The sequence below is a fragment of the Trachypithecus francoisi genome, unplaced genomic scaffold, assembly GCF_009764315.1.
Source record: "Trachypithecus francoisi isolate TF-2019V2 unplaced genomic scaffold, Tfra_2.0 Lachesis_group14, whole genome shotgun sequence".
NCBI classification, from domain to species: Eukaryota; Metazoa; Chordata; class Mammalia; order Primates; family Cercopithecidae; genus Trachypithecus; species Trachypithecus francoisi.
The window spans coordinates 32,604,073-32,620,172 of NW_022681459.1; the positions used below are offsets into that span (position 1 = coordinate 32,604,073).

The 16,100-nt window shown below is 40.9% G+C and overlaps 1 long non-coding RNA gene across 2 annotated transcripts; it reads right to left on the reverse strand.

Moving 5' to 3' along the window:
- Nucleotides 1-1,223: 1,223 nt before the first annotated feature.
- On the reverse strand, nucleotides 1,224-5,102 carry LOC117095915. Of its 2 annotated transcripts, XR_004442243.1 has the most exons (4): nucleotides 4,807-5,099; nucleotides 4,072-4,197; nucleotides 3,583-3,755; nucleotides 1,224-1,355 (listed from the first exon to the last, which is right to left on the reverse strand). It is a non-coding gene; the product is annotated as an uncharacterized LOC117095915 (long non-coding RNA). The 2 variants fall into 2 exon arrangements; XR_004442242.1 differs by having other exon boundaries at nucleotides 3,583-4,197; nucleotides 4,807-5,102.
- Nucleotides 5,103-16,100: the final 10,998 nt, after the last annotated feature.

Sequence of the window (16,100 nt, forward strand, 5' to 3'; positions counted from 1 at the left end):
CCAATTTTAGCATTAAGCATCAATATATTTTTTAAAATTTTTATTTTTTTTTTTTACTTTAAGTTTTAGGGTACATGTGTACAACGTGCAGGTTTGTTACATGTGTATACATGTGCCACGTTGGTGTGCTGCACCGATTAACTCGTCATTTACATTAGGTATTTCTCTTAATGCTATCCCTCCCCCCTCCCCCCACCCCACAACAGGCCCCGGTGTGTGATGTTCCCCGCCCTGTGTCCAAGTGTCCTCATTGTTCAATTCCCACCTATGAGTGAGAACATGCAGTGTTTGGTTTTCTGTTCTTGTGATAGTTTGCTCAGAATGATTGTTTGCAGCTTCATCCATGTCCCTACAAAGGACATGAACTCATCCTTTTTTAAGGCTGCATAGTATTCCATGGTGTATATGTACCTCATTTTCTTAATCCAGTCTATCATTGATGGACATTTGGGTTGGTTCCAAGACTTTGCTATTGTGAATAGTGCTGCAATAAACATACAAGTGCATGTGTCTATATAGTAGCATGATTTATAATCCTTTGGGTATATACCCAGTAATGGTATGGCTTAGTCAAACGGTATTTCTAGTTGTAGATCCTTGAGGAATCACCACACTGTCTTCCACAATGGTTGAACTAGTTTACACTCCCCCTAGCAGTGTAAATGTGTTCTATTTCTCCACATCCTGTCCAGCACCTGTTGTTTCCTGACTTTTTAATGATTGCCATTCTAACTGTTGTGAGATGGTGTCTCATTGTGGTTTTGATTTGCATTTCTCTAATGACCAGTGACGATGAGCATGTTTTCATGTGTCTGTTAGCTGCATAAATGTCTTCTTTGGAGAAGAGTCTGTTCATATCCTTCGCCCACTTTTTGATAGGGTTGTTGGATTTTTTTCTTGTAAATTTGTGTAAGTTCTTTGTAGATTCTGGATATTAGCCCTTTGTCGGATGCATGGATTGCAAAACTTTTCTCCCATTCGGTAGGTTGCCTGTTCACTCTGGTGGTAGTTTCTTTTGCTGTGCAGAAGCTCTTTAGTTTAATTAGATCCCATTTGTCTATTTTGGCTTTTGTTGCCATTGCTTTTGGTGTTTTAGTCATGAAGTCCTTGCTTATGCCTATGTCCTGAATGGTATTGCCTAGGTTTTCTTCTAGGGTTTTCATGGTTTTAGGTCTAACATTTAAGTCAGAAGATGGGTGATTTATGCATCAATATTTTTATGTACAAATAGGAAACTTCTCACTGATTACAAAAAAGTGCAATTGTCTTCTACTTAATGTTAGAATTCCTTTATGGGGTCACATTGTTCTTGACAGTGGATAAAAAAGAATGTTCCATGAGAGGTTTCCTTATACCTAAGAAAAGGGAAAAAAAAGGCTTTTACAGAAAATAATTTGAAGCATAAACACTTTTCCTGGAAACTTGCTTTGGGGTCTTTACATCTTAAAATCTCAAATTCTTTATTCCCTTGTTACATTCTGAATTTTACAGTCTTCATGCTTTATATAAATGTCCAATACATTTAAAACTTAAACTTCATTTACTTACCTGTTATAATCCCCAGAACTTTAATGATCTTGTATGTTTTGGTTTCAGATACAAGGCTCATTTTAGGATTTTTTTCTCTGAGCCTACGCTGGATTATTCGTGACTTGGTACAAGCCTCCTTGCCCATTTGCCCCTCCTTCTTCCTCTGTTTTGCCTCCTGGGGGTAGTCTATTCCTCGTATACTAAAGCTCTCCCGAAACTCAAAGCAAATGGATAGAAATAAAAGTAATGAGATTGTGACACAGGGCTGCCTTGGGCAGACCTAAGATCCAATCAAACAGATGATACACATATGTTCATATATATGTACATATGTGTGTGTGTATATATATGTATACATATATAAAGACCCAGGCCACTATGGGAGGTGAAATACAGGGTTGCCCTCAAAGAGACCTCCACCTAGAAAATGTGCTGGTGGACTTTTCAAATTTCAAATGACTGTGCAAACAAGGGACCACATTCTATAGGCCTTCCCTTGCCTGCCACATGTGTTTCTATGGCCACAGAACTCAGAGTGGTTTTTATAGTTTTAAATGGTTACATCGTGAATGGTGTAAGTACCTGCATAATAGTCTCAGAGTTGAGTCTTGGGCACCAAAGACTAAAATCCTTCTTATCTGGACATTTAAGAAAAGGTTTACCGAATCCTAAAAAATACACAGCGCTGAAACATTTGAGAAAATGCTCCACTTCAAGCAGAATAGGTGGAATCAAAAATAAAAGTGTAACAAGTAACATTTTAAAATCTGAACTATTGGCAAGAATTCAAACTTTTGACACTGTACTCTGACCAGGTATTTCTGGCTGGCATTATAAACTGGTAGAACCCCTCTGGAGAGGAATCTGAGAACAATGAGTAAAAATTACAAGTGCACATCCTTTTGACTCAGAAATTCGGCTTCTAGAAATTTAATTTATCGTATGTTCATATTCACGCATAAACCCAAAGAAGTCTGCATAAGGATGTTCACTGCAGTGTTATTTGTGAGATGAAAATCATGGCGATAACCATTGGAGTCGAGTTGGCTAAAATTCTACTGTGGAATACTCTGTAGCCTTAGAATGAATGGGGCAGTGCTCTATGCCTAGGGTGTCTCAGGAAAGAAGAAATAGTGCATGCATGGGATGCTCTTTAACCTTACACTTCACTCTCTCCTTTTCCGCTGAGCTCATCTACATCTGCCAAAGAGGTTAGGGACAGTGGCAGCCTCCCTCTGGCTGGGCCTGGCCACCTTCTCTGGCCTCTGGATGCATCCCAGCCCGCCAGCTTGGCTGCAACTTTATGACCAACACACAGCTAGAACCACTGAACTAAGTGGCTCCGCAATTCTAGGTGCACCAAAGTATCAAAATCACAAACCTGTTCTCTTAACATGCTGAATATTAGGAATGATTTTTATGCAGCAAGAGACAATACCCTTTGGGTTTTAAAGTAAATTTAATTGTGTATGTTTCAGGTATACAGCATGGTGTTATTGGATACAAATATATTAAAATGGTTACTTTGCTTGTAATATAATCTGTATAATTGAAGTTCATGGGCTGGGCGGTGACTCACGCCTGTAATCCCAGCACTTCGGGAGGCCAAGATGGGTGGATCACAAGGTCAGGAGTTCGAGATCAGCCTGGTCAATATGGTGAAACCCCGTCTCTACTAAAAATACAAAAATTAACCAGGCATGGTGGTGGGCACCTGTAGTCCCAGCTACTCAGGAGGCTGAGGCAGGAGGAGAATTGCTTAAACCCGGGAGGCAGAGGTTACAGTGAGCCGAGATCGCGCCACTGCACGCCAGCCTGGGTGACAGAGCAAGACTCCGTCTCCAAAAAAAAAAAAGAAAAAAAAGTTCATAAAAGCCAAACTATATATGAGGTTGGTACACAGGTAATTGTGGTTTTTGCCATTGATAGTAATGACAAAAACTGCATTAACTTTTGTGCCAATCTAATGTAATAATGGCTATGCTTAACAACTGGCTCAGAAAATATAAATTTTGAACCCAGCTCTTGTCTGAATATTTTCTAGATTCTTACCATTAGTTGGTTAATAAAGATGCTGTTTCTGGAAACTCCCTGCAATGGCTTCCATCCAGATTGGCCTGCACAGCATGGGAGATGGGGGTGCAGTTAGAGTGAGGGTGTTCCTCAAAACAGCAGGGACTGCGTCAGTCAGGAAGCTCCTTGTCACTGTCCCTGCATTTGAAGAGCTAGGAAGAGTTGCACATTCAGGGACCACAGCACATAAGCAACAGGAAGCTTTCCCTGTCCTGGATGAGAAACCACAGAGCAGGTTTCCTTTTGGACTTCATGGTGGGAAAGGAGAGGAGCGGAGAGAGAAGAATTCTCGAGGCTGTGCTGCAGGAAGCCCCTTGCACAGGGTGAGGAAGCATCTTCAGAGCAAGGAGGAAGCCTGAGAGCCCAGGGCAGGTTTTGGATGAGGAGGCAGCTGAGACTGAGGGCTGGAGACCCCTCCGTTACAGCCACAGCTTCCTTTATCTTCCTGCTCCATCAGCAGATACTGACCTATATGCACATCTAGGATCGGGCATCCTCAATGCTTGTACCTCTGTGAGACTCAGTGCCCAGCAGCTATGACCGACCTTCCCGCCGAGAGTCAGATTTGCAGTGGACTCAGCTGCGGACATGGTCCTAGTAAGCACAGGATCAGAGTCAGCAGCATACAGAGCCCAGCGGTGGGCATGGTGTGCATTGCCCTCCCCGCCCCACACACACCCAGCACGGTCCTACTGTGTGGAAATAGTTCTACTGCCTACAGTGAGCACTGTCCTTGCTTGGGGAACTTTGTGCAAGGTTTTACAGAAATCTCTCATGACAAATGATGGGGTTGAGAAATGCTGGCTCCAGACAGCTGACAGCCAAATGGGAGCATGGGAATCTTGAAGACTCTGCCTGGAAAACAGATTAACAGCTATAATAGACATTCATGCACAACTGGGGAAGTGTGAGCTTGGACTGGAGAGAAGATTGTTGTTCATTATTGAGAGAGAGAGGGAGGGAGAGAGAGGCCCAAGAGCACAAGGGAATCAGTTGCTGCTACAGTGAGAGGGAAAATGGTGCTTGCTATACTATTCTTTCATTGTTATTAATTAAATGATTTCAAAATTAAACTAGGTTCACTTTTATCGAGAGTATGCAGTATTTTTATTACGGGATGAGGGGTAAGCCAACTTGCTCTTCAAAATGTTGACAGAAAAAGTGTGACATAGAGGAGGCAGGTAAAATAAACATTTTCCTTACCGTTTTAATTATTTGTAAGTGTGCGATTCAGCAACAGTCAGTAGTACATTCAGAATGTTTCGCAGCCACAACCATTATTCGTCTGCAGAGCTTTTTCACCACTTCACACAAACACTCTGGGCCCATTAGACACTGACTTTAGAAACGTTGGAGGTTGGGAACAAATCGCAGAGTGTGTGGTCAGGAGAAAGTCCCCAGGTACGACCCTAGGTGGTCTTTGCATATCCTCCGCAGTTTCCTTGGGAAAAAAAAACAAAACAAAACAAATAAAATGGCTTCCAATATTTTCATTTCTAGTAAAGAGTCTGTGAGTTGATTTTCTTTCTTTTTGTGTTTTCTGAGACGCAGTCTCGCTCTGTCGCCCAGGCTGGAGTGCAGTGGTGCGATCTCGGCTCACTGCAAGTGCAAGCTCTGCCTCCCGGGTTCACTCCATTCTCCTGCCTCAGCCTCCCGAGTAGCTGGGACTATAGGTGCCCGCTACCACGCCTGGCTAATTTTTTTTGTAGTTTTAGTAGAGATGAGGTTTCACCACGTTAGCCAGGATGGTCTTAATCTCCTGCCCTTGTGATCCACCTGCCTCGGCCTCCCAAAGTGCTGGGATTACAGACTTGAGCCATTGCGCCCGGCCCCATCCTGATTTTTAAATAGTATTGCGTTGACCTTATGTGGAAGGTAAGAGATAGCCCTTTGTTTTCCTCAGTAGGTTTTAATTATGTGATCTCCTTGTAGAAGTAAACTCTGGAGCTTCCTGTGTGGCTGTGAATGTGTAATTAACTTTGGGCAGGGCTCCCAGAGCTGTGAACCCTGTCCTGTGGAGCACTGGGACATTCTGGTGAGAGTTCAGGCCACCCAGATTGCAGCCTCGTAAAATGAAGGGTTTATTTCTGTAATGAGAGTGGTTTGTGTCTTCACCCAAGTATTATTTTATTATAAAATTACGACAAATATTTTAAATTTAAAAATAGGTATCTATAAATTAATATGATTTAAAAAAATAATTTCAATAAATGTTTAAAGAAGTAATTTTAATATATTTGAATAATTTAGTGTAGACTCAAGGGGTGCATGTGTAGGTTTGTTGCATGGGTATGTTGCAGGATGCTGAGGTTTGGGGTACGGATCCCATCACTCAGGTAGTGAGCATAGTTTTTCAACTCATGCCCATCCATCATTCCCTCCTTTCAATTAGTATGATTATAACTAAGAATTTTACTTTTGCAGCTCTAATTTAATACATATTGATCTAGACCTCGCAATAAACATTCTGCTCTAAGAAAGGTTTTTTTTTTTTTTTTTGAGATGGAGTCTCACTCTGTCACCCAGGCTGGAGTGCAGTGGCACGATCTTGGCTCACTGCAAGCTCTGTCTCCCACGTTCACACCATTCTCCTGCCTAAGCCTCGCAAGTAGCTGGGACTACAGGCGCCCACCACTAAGCCCGGCTAATTTTTTGAATTTTTAATAGAGACAGGGTTTCACTGTGTTCGTGAGGATGGTCTCCATCTCCTGACCTCGTGATCCACCTGCCTTGGCCTTCCAAAGTGCTGGGATTACAGGCGTGAGCCACCGCGCCCAGCCGGAAAGGCTTTATGTTAAATAACATGGTCCCTTCAGAATGAAAAATTTTGATTAAGAATACCAGCACAGGCCGGGCGCGGTGGCTCAAGCCTGTAATCCCAGCACTTTGGGAGGCTGAGACGGGAGGATCACGAGGTCAGGAGATCGAGACCATCCTGGCTCACCCGGTGAAACCCCGTCTCTACTAAAAAATACAAAAAAACTAGCCGGGCGAGGTGGCGGGTACCTGTAGTCCCAGCTACTGGGGAGGCTGAGGCAGGAGAATGGCGTGAACCCAAAAGGCGGAGCTTGCAGTGAGCTGAGATCCGGCCACTGCACTCCAGTTTGGGTGACAGAGCGAGACTCCGTCTCAAAAAAAATAAAAAAAAGAATACCAGCACAGGCCCAGAGCAGTGGCTCACGCCTATAATCCCAGCACTTTGGGAGGCCAAGGGCGGATCACCTAAGGTCAGGAGTTTGAGACCAGCCTGGCCAACATAGTGAAACCCCGTCTCTACTAAAAATACAAAAATTAGCCAGGCATGGTGGAAGTCGCCTGTAATCCCAGGTACTCGGGAGGCTGAGGCTGGAGAATCACTTGCACCCAGGAGGCAGAGGCTGCAGTGAGCTGAGATTGCCCCATCACACTTCAGCCTGTGAAATTGTGCAATATTCGTTGAGATCAAAATCTCGCATTACTAACTTGTGTTCTGTGTGTATTGGAGGACATATGGAGTGGCAGAAGCAAAGTAGGGTTTGAATTCAGACTATTGTTCCTCAAGAATGAATTGACCTGGAGAGAATTACTTACAGTCTCTGATCCTTAGTTCCTTCATCTAGAGATACCCACCTGGGCTCTTGTGAGGATTCAGTGAACTGTACGAGGTACTGCACAGGACATGGTGCTTGCTGCCTGGGAGAGGCTCAAGGCCTTCAGTGCCTTTCCCTGTTATTTTGGGAGCAGTGCATCTATGTTGGTGTTTTTAAGAAACACTGTTTGACAAATACATGGGGCATACATGGACTATTGTTGTTTCAGATTATTCTTAGAACCCAGAGGCAGGATCTACAATGTTTTTATGAGGAGAGCTACTTTTTGTCCCCCCGCCCCATACCTTGACTTGACTAGAGGTTTCAGTGATGTGTGCTGATGTGATACCCTTGAGCAAAGTTGGAGAAGAGATAGTGGTAATTTCCACCACTTCCTCTTCTCCAAGACACTGGAAGTGCTGTGAACTGTGCTCCTTAGCTCCTCCGCTCTGTAGTCTCTGCCTGGGGGCTCCAGAGGGGCTCTAGGAAGGAGTGTCAGCCAGTGATTCCTCCCCCTTGACCAGGTGGGGACCCAGAATCTTCTGGTGAATTCTATTTTTTTTTTTTTTTATGAGCCCGATGGTGGTTTTAGGCATTTGTGGAATAATTTGTGATTGTGTCAATGGTTGATGGATGCTGTAGGCATTTATTTAATAGGTAGGGCCCATGGAATTCAAGGCTTAGTGCAGTGACAGTTCAGTAAAATAGAACTTTTCCTATGATCTGCACAGCTTAGCGTATGTTTTTTTTAATGTTTTTTTTTTTTTTTTTTGAGACTGAATCTCACTCCGTCGCCCAGGCTGGAGTGCAGTGGTGCGATCGCAGCTCACTGCAACCTGGGTTCAAGTGATTCTTCTGCCTCAGTCTCCCAAGCAGCTGGGATTAAGAGGTATGCCACCACACTTGGCTAATTTTTGTATTTTTAGTAGAGGAAGAGTTTCACCATGTTGGCCAGGCTCTTCTCAAACTCCTGACCTCAGGTGATCTGTCTACCTCGGCCTCCCAAAGTGCTGGGATTACAGGCATGAGCCGCTGCACCTGGCCTAGAATATGTTGCTGAATAATTTATGTAGATAGAAAAAAAACTGTTTAAGACTGAACCTGCAACTGAATTCCATTTTACATAGAGGATTTTTAAAAATATAATTTTAGTATAAATGGAAATTTCAGGAAATGGAATTAGTCTAGACTTTGAAGGGAAATTATCTCGTTTTGTTCTTAGTTTTGCTAAGTGTATTACTAGTCTTGGTTCTCTCAAGAAGCAGAACTGATAGGAGACTAGTAGGAAAGAGAGGGAGATGTTTATATAAGTGGTATATTTAACCAATATATATGATTGTATCATACGCATCCTATTGGTTCTGTTTCTCTGGAGAAAATATAAGTATTCAGTAGTTGCCCTTTATCTGTGGTTTTGCTTTCCATGCTTTGAGTACCTTTGAGTACCTCATGGTCAACCACGCTCTGAAAATATTAAATGGAAATATTCCTGAAACAATTGGTAAGTTTTAAATTGTGGACTGTTCTGAATGACATGATGAAATCTCGTGCTGTCTCAGTGTCACGCCTGGAAGATGAGTCCTCACTTTGTCCAATGTATCCATCCTGTGTGTGCTGCCTGCCCATTAGTCCCTTAGTCTTGGTTATCAGATTAACTCTCTGGTATGACAGTGCCTGTAACCCTTACTTCACTTAATAATGGACCCACAGTGCAGGAGTAGTGATGCTAGCATATTGTACAGTTGCTTATTTCATTATTGTTAATCTCCTACTGTGCCTAATGTATCAATTTATCATAGGTGGTTTGGGTACATGGTCCCCAACTTACTGTGATTCGACTTAAGGTTTATCGACTTTATGATGGTATGAAACTGTCACGGTTTTGATGTAATGTATAGTATTCAATAAATTACATGAGCTGTTCAATACTTTATTACAAATTAGGCTTGTGTTAGATGATTTTTGTCCACCTATAGGTTAATGTAAGTGGTCTGAGCGTGTTTAAGATAGGCTATGCTAAGCTGTGACGTTCAATAGGTAAAGTGTATTAAATGCATTTTTGACTCATGATATTTTCAACTTACGATGTTTTTATTCCATCATAAGTTGGGGAGCGTCTGTATGTATAGGAAAAAGCATAGTATGTATGGAGTTGGGCAATGTCTGCATTTTTAGGCATCCATAGGGGTTCTTGAAACATATCCCCTTTGGATAAAGCAGAAGCATTCTATATATAAAAAGATACTTAATATAAGGAATTGGCTCATGCAGTTATGGAGGCTGAAAGTCCCCAGATCTGCAGTTGGCAAGCTAGAGATCCAGGAGAGCTGATGGTGTCATTCTGGTCTGGTTCAAAGGCCTGAAAACCAGGAGGGCTACCGATGTGAGTTTCTGTCTGAGATCCAGCAGGCTTTAGACCCAAGGAAAACCAATGTTTGTTTCCGTTTGAGTCGTTCAGCAAACAGAGATGACCTAGCTCAGCAGTCAGGCGGGAGGGGTTCCCTCCTACTTAGGGTTTTTGTTCTATTCAGGTCTACAGTTGATGAGATGAAGCCCACCCACGTTAGGGATGTTAATCTGCTTTACACAGTCCATTGAGTAAAACGTTAATACCATCCAGAAACACCCTCACAGAGACACCCAGAGTAATATTTGACCACGTCTGGGCCCCCCACGATGCAGTCAGATTGACACATAAATTAACCATCACACTGAGTGATTCATCTTTTTAGTTACATGAAGAATCAATCACATTTTGATAGCACTCATGATAGTGTGGTGTCTGATTTGCCAGAATGACATACCCAAATGAAGAGCATTTGTAGCTGTGAAATTCAGAGATTCAACTTAGAGATGTGGATTTCTGACCATTTTAGTCCTGATATAGTCCTGCCTGAAAATTTACATATTGAAATTTATATTTCTTTTATTAAAAATTGTTTTTATATTATAGTTGCTGTGTTAAGTAGATATTTTTGGAAGTCTATCTAATAAGTTATTTCTGAATTTCATTTCGGGATAGTAAAGGTATATTTTTAATAGTTTTTAAAGGGGGTGAGGCATGGTGGTTCATACCTGTAATCCCAGCTACTCGGGAGGCTGAGGTGGGAGGATCCATTGAGCTTGGAAGGTCAAGGCTGCTGCAGTGAGCCCTGATTGTACCACTGCACTCCAGCATGGGTGACAGAGTAAAACCCTGTCTCAGAAAAAAAGGTGCGCAGGGAGTATTTGGGTCTGATGTGGCTAGAACCAGTGGTCTAAGTGATCTCAAGCTGCCAGCCTCCTTGAACAGTCTGCATCTTTAAAGCTTTGACTGTGTTTCTTTTCTCCTCTTGGACTTCTGCAAAACCATAGTCTTTCTCCTTATCAGGTATTTTACAGTGTTGGGATATATTTTCCAGAAGTCCTTGTTCAATGTTGTTCGTTAGATTTTTTTTTTAATTTTATCTTTATTGATATGTAATTGATACGTCATACAGTTCACTTATTTAAAGTGTAAAACTTAGTGGTTTTTAATATATTCACAGGATTGTGCAACTATCACCATAATCTAATGTTAGAACTTTGCATCACTCCAAAAAGAAACCCTGTATCCATTAATAGCCAGCCTCTATACTCCGTACTCCAGGACCCCTGGCAATCACTAATATTCTTTTTTTTTTTTTTTTTTTTGAGATGGAGTCTCGCTCTGTCTGGAGCGCAGTGGTGCGATCTTGGCTCACTGCAAGCTGTCCCTCCCGCGTTCACGCCATTCTCCTGCCTCGGCCTCCCGAGAAAATAGTTTTGGGGTAGATGGAGGGGTAAAGAGAGTGGTGAGTGCCAAAGGGAAAAAAGGATGGTGAGCAGGAGAAGGCGTTGCAGATAGAGGGTGGGGAAAGAGATGGGGGGAAAATAAATTTTTGGGTAGATGGAGGGGGGAAAAGAGGGTGAGTGGTGAGCAGCAGGAATTGGGAGAAGCCTTTGGGAAAAGATAGGGGGAAATGTTTTTCGGTAGATGGAGGAGCAAAAGAGGGTGATAAGAGCACGAGAGGGGGAAGAGGATGGCCAGGGAGAGGGGAGAAGTTGGTGGGGAAAAGGGTGGTGAGCAGGAGAGTGGAGAGGGCTTTGTGAAAAGATGGTGGGAAAAAAGTTTTGGGGTAGATGAAGAAAGGAAAAAGGGTGGCGAGAGGGAGGAGGCCAAAGGCAGTGGGGAAAAGAAGGTGGGGAAATAATGGTGGGGGACAAAGGTTTTGGGTAGATCTTTTTCTGATTTTTAAATTAGATTACTTGTATTTTTGCTTTTCAGTAGTCTTGCTTTTTGTGTATTAACCACTTGCCTGATGCATAGTTTGCTAATACTTTCTTCCATTCTCTGGATTGTTTTTTCATTCTACTGATTGCTTCCTCTGCTTTGCAGAAGATTTAAGTTTAATGTAATTCCATGTATCTAGTTTTGCTTTTGTTGCTTGTACTTTTGATGTCTGTTTGAAAACTCCTTCTCCTAACCAATTTCATTAAGCATTCATCCTGTGTTTTCTTCTCTAGTAGTTTCATAATTTCAGGTCCTACGTTTAAATCTTTGAGTTAAATTTTATATATGATAAGATAACGGTCTAGATTCATTCTTCTACATGTGGGTGTTGGGTATTTCCTAGCACAGTGTATTGAAGATACTGTTATTCCAGTGGGTGTGTTCTTGATGCCTAGGTTAAAAATGAGTTGACTGTAAATGCATGAATTTATTTCTGAGTTCTCTATTCTGTTTTGTTTCTGTCATTTGTCTGTATCTGTCTCTCCCCTACCCCCCCTTTTTTTTTTGACAGTACCATGCTGTTTTGATATTATAGTATAGATTTGCAATTACTATGGATTTATAGTATATTTTGTAGTATATTTTGAAATCCGGTAGTGTGATGCCTCCAGCTTTTCTTTTTATTTAATGTTTTTTTTGTCTCTCTGAGGTGTTTTGCATTTCCATGCGAATTTTAGAATAGTTTTCTGTTTCTGTGAAGAATGTCTTTGTAATTTAATGGATTGCATTGATTCTGTAGATCACATTGAGTGATAGAGATATTTTAACAGTATTCTTCCGTTCTTCCGGTGCGTGGACATGGGATATCTTTCCATTTACTTGTGTCTGCTTTAATATCTTTGATCTATGTTTTATCATTTTCATTGTAGGATCTTTCAGCTTTTTGGTTATGTTTATCCCTAGGTATCAGTATTTGGGGGTGGGTAGCTACTGTAATGAAACAGCTTTCTTGGTTTCTTTTTTATGTGTTTCACTGTTGGTGCATGTGTGTGCTACTCATTTGTGTATATTGATATTGTATTTTGTAACTTTACTAAATTCATTATTTCTAGTAGGTTTTTTTGTGGAATATCGAGGGTTCTCTGTGTATATATGATCATGTCACCTGCTTAGAGAAACAATTTGACTTTTTTTTCCTCCCAATTTGGATGGGTTTTATTGCATTCTCCTAATTGCTCTAGCTGGGGCTTGCAGTACCATGATGAATAAAAGTGGTAAAAGTAGCCACACTTGAACAAGATCTTAGAGGAAGAGCTTTTAACTTTTCCCCACTGATTATGATGTTAGTTATGGGTTTGTCATATACGGCCTTCATTGTGCTATGTTCCTTCTCTACTCATTTTGAGTTTTTATTATGAAGGAATGTTGAATTTTATTTTTTTCAGCATCTACTGAAATGATTATATGGTTTTTGTTCTTGATTCATGATGTATGACATTTATTTATTTGTGTTTGTTGAATCGTTCTCATATTCGTCCAATGAATCCCCAAGTATTTTGTTGAGGAATTTTTGCATCTGTGTTCATCAGGGATATTTGCCTGCGGCTTTCTTTCTGTTTTGTGTCCTGGTCTGGTTTTTGTAGCAGGGTAATGCTGACCTCAGAGAACAAGTTTGGAAGTACTCCTTCCTCTTCATTTTTCAGGGAATATTTTGAATAAAGTTGGTATTACCTTTTTAAAAAATGTTTGGTAGAATTCAACAGTAAAACCATAATTCTTACGTTTTTATTTGATGGAAGATTTTTATTACTGCTTTAATTGCCTTACTGGTTATTAGTCTGTTCAGGTGTTTTATTATTATAGCTTGTGAAATTGCTGTGTTTCCAGAAATTTATTCATTTCTCCTAGATTTTTCCATTTGTTTGTATATAGGTGTTTTTAGTAATCTCTTACGATCCTTTGTGTTTCTGTGTTATCAGTTGTAATGTCTCCTTTTTCATCTATGATTTTACTGCAGTTTTCTTTCTCTTTTTCCTAAGCTTATTATAGCTTGTCAATGTTTTTTTTCAAGAAAAACCCCAGCTCTTTGTTGCTTTGTCTTTTTGTAATTTTTTTTAGTTTCTATTTTTAAAATTCCTTCTCTAATCTTTGATTTATTTCTTTCTACTAATTTTAGCATTTGATTTTTCTTGCTTTTCTCATTACTTGAAGTGTACTGTCAGGTTGGCTATTTGAGATCTTTCTACTTTTCTGATTAGGCACTTATAGCTATGCACTTTACCTCTTACAACTGCTTTTGCTGCATAGGCACTTATAGCTATGCACTTTACCTCTTACAACTGCTTTTGCCACATCCCACAGGTTTTGTTATGTTGTGTTTCTATTCTTATTTGTTTCAATTAATTTTTAATTTCCTTTGTTCCTTTCAATGAATTTTTAATTTTTTTATTTATTGGTTGTTCATGAGCATGTTTTAATTTTCATATATTTGTACAGCTTTTAAAGTTCCTGCTGTTACTCATTTCTAGTAATATTCCACTGTGGTCACAAAAGATAGTTGATATGATTTCAGTTTTTAAAAATGTGCCGTTACTTGCTTTTTGTCCTAACACACAGCCTATCCTGGAGAATAATCCATGTGCTACTGAGTAGAATGTGCATTGTGCAGTCATGGAGTTGTGCAAAGCTGTGTAAATTTCTGTTAGGTCTATTCCATGTAGAGTACAGCTTAACTTATGATATTTGGTTGTCTGGATGATCTGCCCATTGACGATACTGGTGTGTTGATTATAATGGAGTGTTGAGGTACTCTATTATTATTATTACTATTATTATTATTTTTTGAGATGGAATTTCTCCCTTGTTGCCCAGGCTGGAGTGCAATGGTGCAATCTCAGCTCATTGCAACCTCTGCCTCCCGGGTTACAGCGATTCTCCTGCCTCAGCCTCCTGAGTAACTGGGATTACAGGCATGTGCCACCATGCCCTGCTAATTTTTTGTAGTTTTAGTAGAGACTGGGTTTCTCCATGTTGGTCAGGCTGGTCTTGGAACTCTCAGCCTCAGGTGATCCACCCACCTCGACCTCCAAAAGTGCTGGGATTACAAGCGTGAGCCACCGTGCCTGGCCGGAATCTTAAAAAGTTTAATACATGGAAGCAGGATAATGGTGGTTACCAGGGACAGGGAGGTGGGAGAAAAGAGGATCTGTCAGTCCAAGAGTACAAAGTTGCAGTTATGTGATTATAGTTATTAATACTATATACTGGAAATTTGTGAAGAGTATATTTCTTCTAACTATATGAGAAGATAGATGTGTTCATTAGTTTGACTGTAGTAATTGTGTGTGTGTGTGTGTATATATATATACAAACACATAGATTTTCATATAAATGAATCAAAACAGGCTGTCCACTTAAATATATTTAATTTTATTTTAAAAATAAAAATATGAAACAAAAAAGCATGCATATAGTCTTTTTTTTTTTTGAGACGGAGTCTCGCTCTGCCGCCCAGGCTGGAGTGCACTGGCCAGATCTCAGCTCACTGCAAGCTCCGCCTCCCGGGTTTACGCCATTCTCCTGCCTCAGCCTCCAGAGTAGCTGGGACTACAGGCGCCCGCCACCTCGCCCGGCTAGTTTTTTGTATTTTTTTTAGTAGAGACGGGGTTTCACCGTGTTAGCCAGGATGGTCTCGATCTCCTGACCTCGTGATCCTCCCGTCTCGGCCTCCCAAGTGCTGGGATTACAGGCTTGAGCCACCGCGCCCGGCCGCATATAGTCTTAAACTCAATTACGGATATAAATAAGTGCACTGCTAATCAGAGCAGTGAATTAAATGTCAGTTACATTTGTTTGTTTATATTGTAACCTTTCCTTTTATTTTCGTGTTTTCTATTTATAATTATGCAAATATTTAATGAGTTCACAATGCAACTATATATTAAATATGCTCAACATATTTTAGAAGTGATGAATGTTACAAGTTTTAGGTCATAGTCACTGTAAGAATGTTCCCTTGGGAAGTGTTATTTTCTGTTGGTTTGTATTTTAAAACATTTACCGCCACCAAGAGATAGCCTGTGTTTTTCTAATCTTTGCCCGCCATAAAGAATGTTATAGGCCGGGCGCGGTGGCTCAAGCCTGTAATCCCAGCACTTTGGGAGGCCGAGGCGGGCGAATCACAAGGTCAGGAGATCGAGACCATCCTGGCTAACACGGTGAAACCCCGTTTCTATTAAAAAATACAAAAAACTAGCTGGGTGAGGTGGTGGGCGCCTGTAGTTCCAGCTACTCAGGAGGCTGAGGCAGGAGAATGGCGTGAACCCAGGAGGCGGCGGAGCTTGCAGTGAGCTGAGATCCGGCCACTGCACTCCAGCCTGGGCGACAGAGCGAGACTCCGTCTCAAAAAACAAAAAAAAAGAATGTTATAATGAATGCCTCTGAACCTATATCACTATGGGCTATTAAGCATGCTTCTGACAGATAGCTTCTTAGATTTGGAATTGCTGATCCAAAATCAATGAACATGTTAAAATATGACAATTTTCACCGTCAAATATGCTGTTAAAAATCATAGTTTCATTAATTTTATGTAATAGTACACTACTAATTTTCCCACACTTCACACTACAATCAGATACTATAAATTTCTTTAATTCTCATGTATATTACAGGCAATAAAATCATCTCATTGCTTT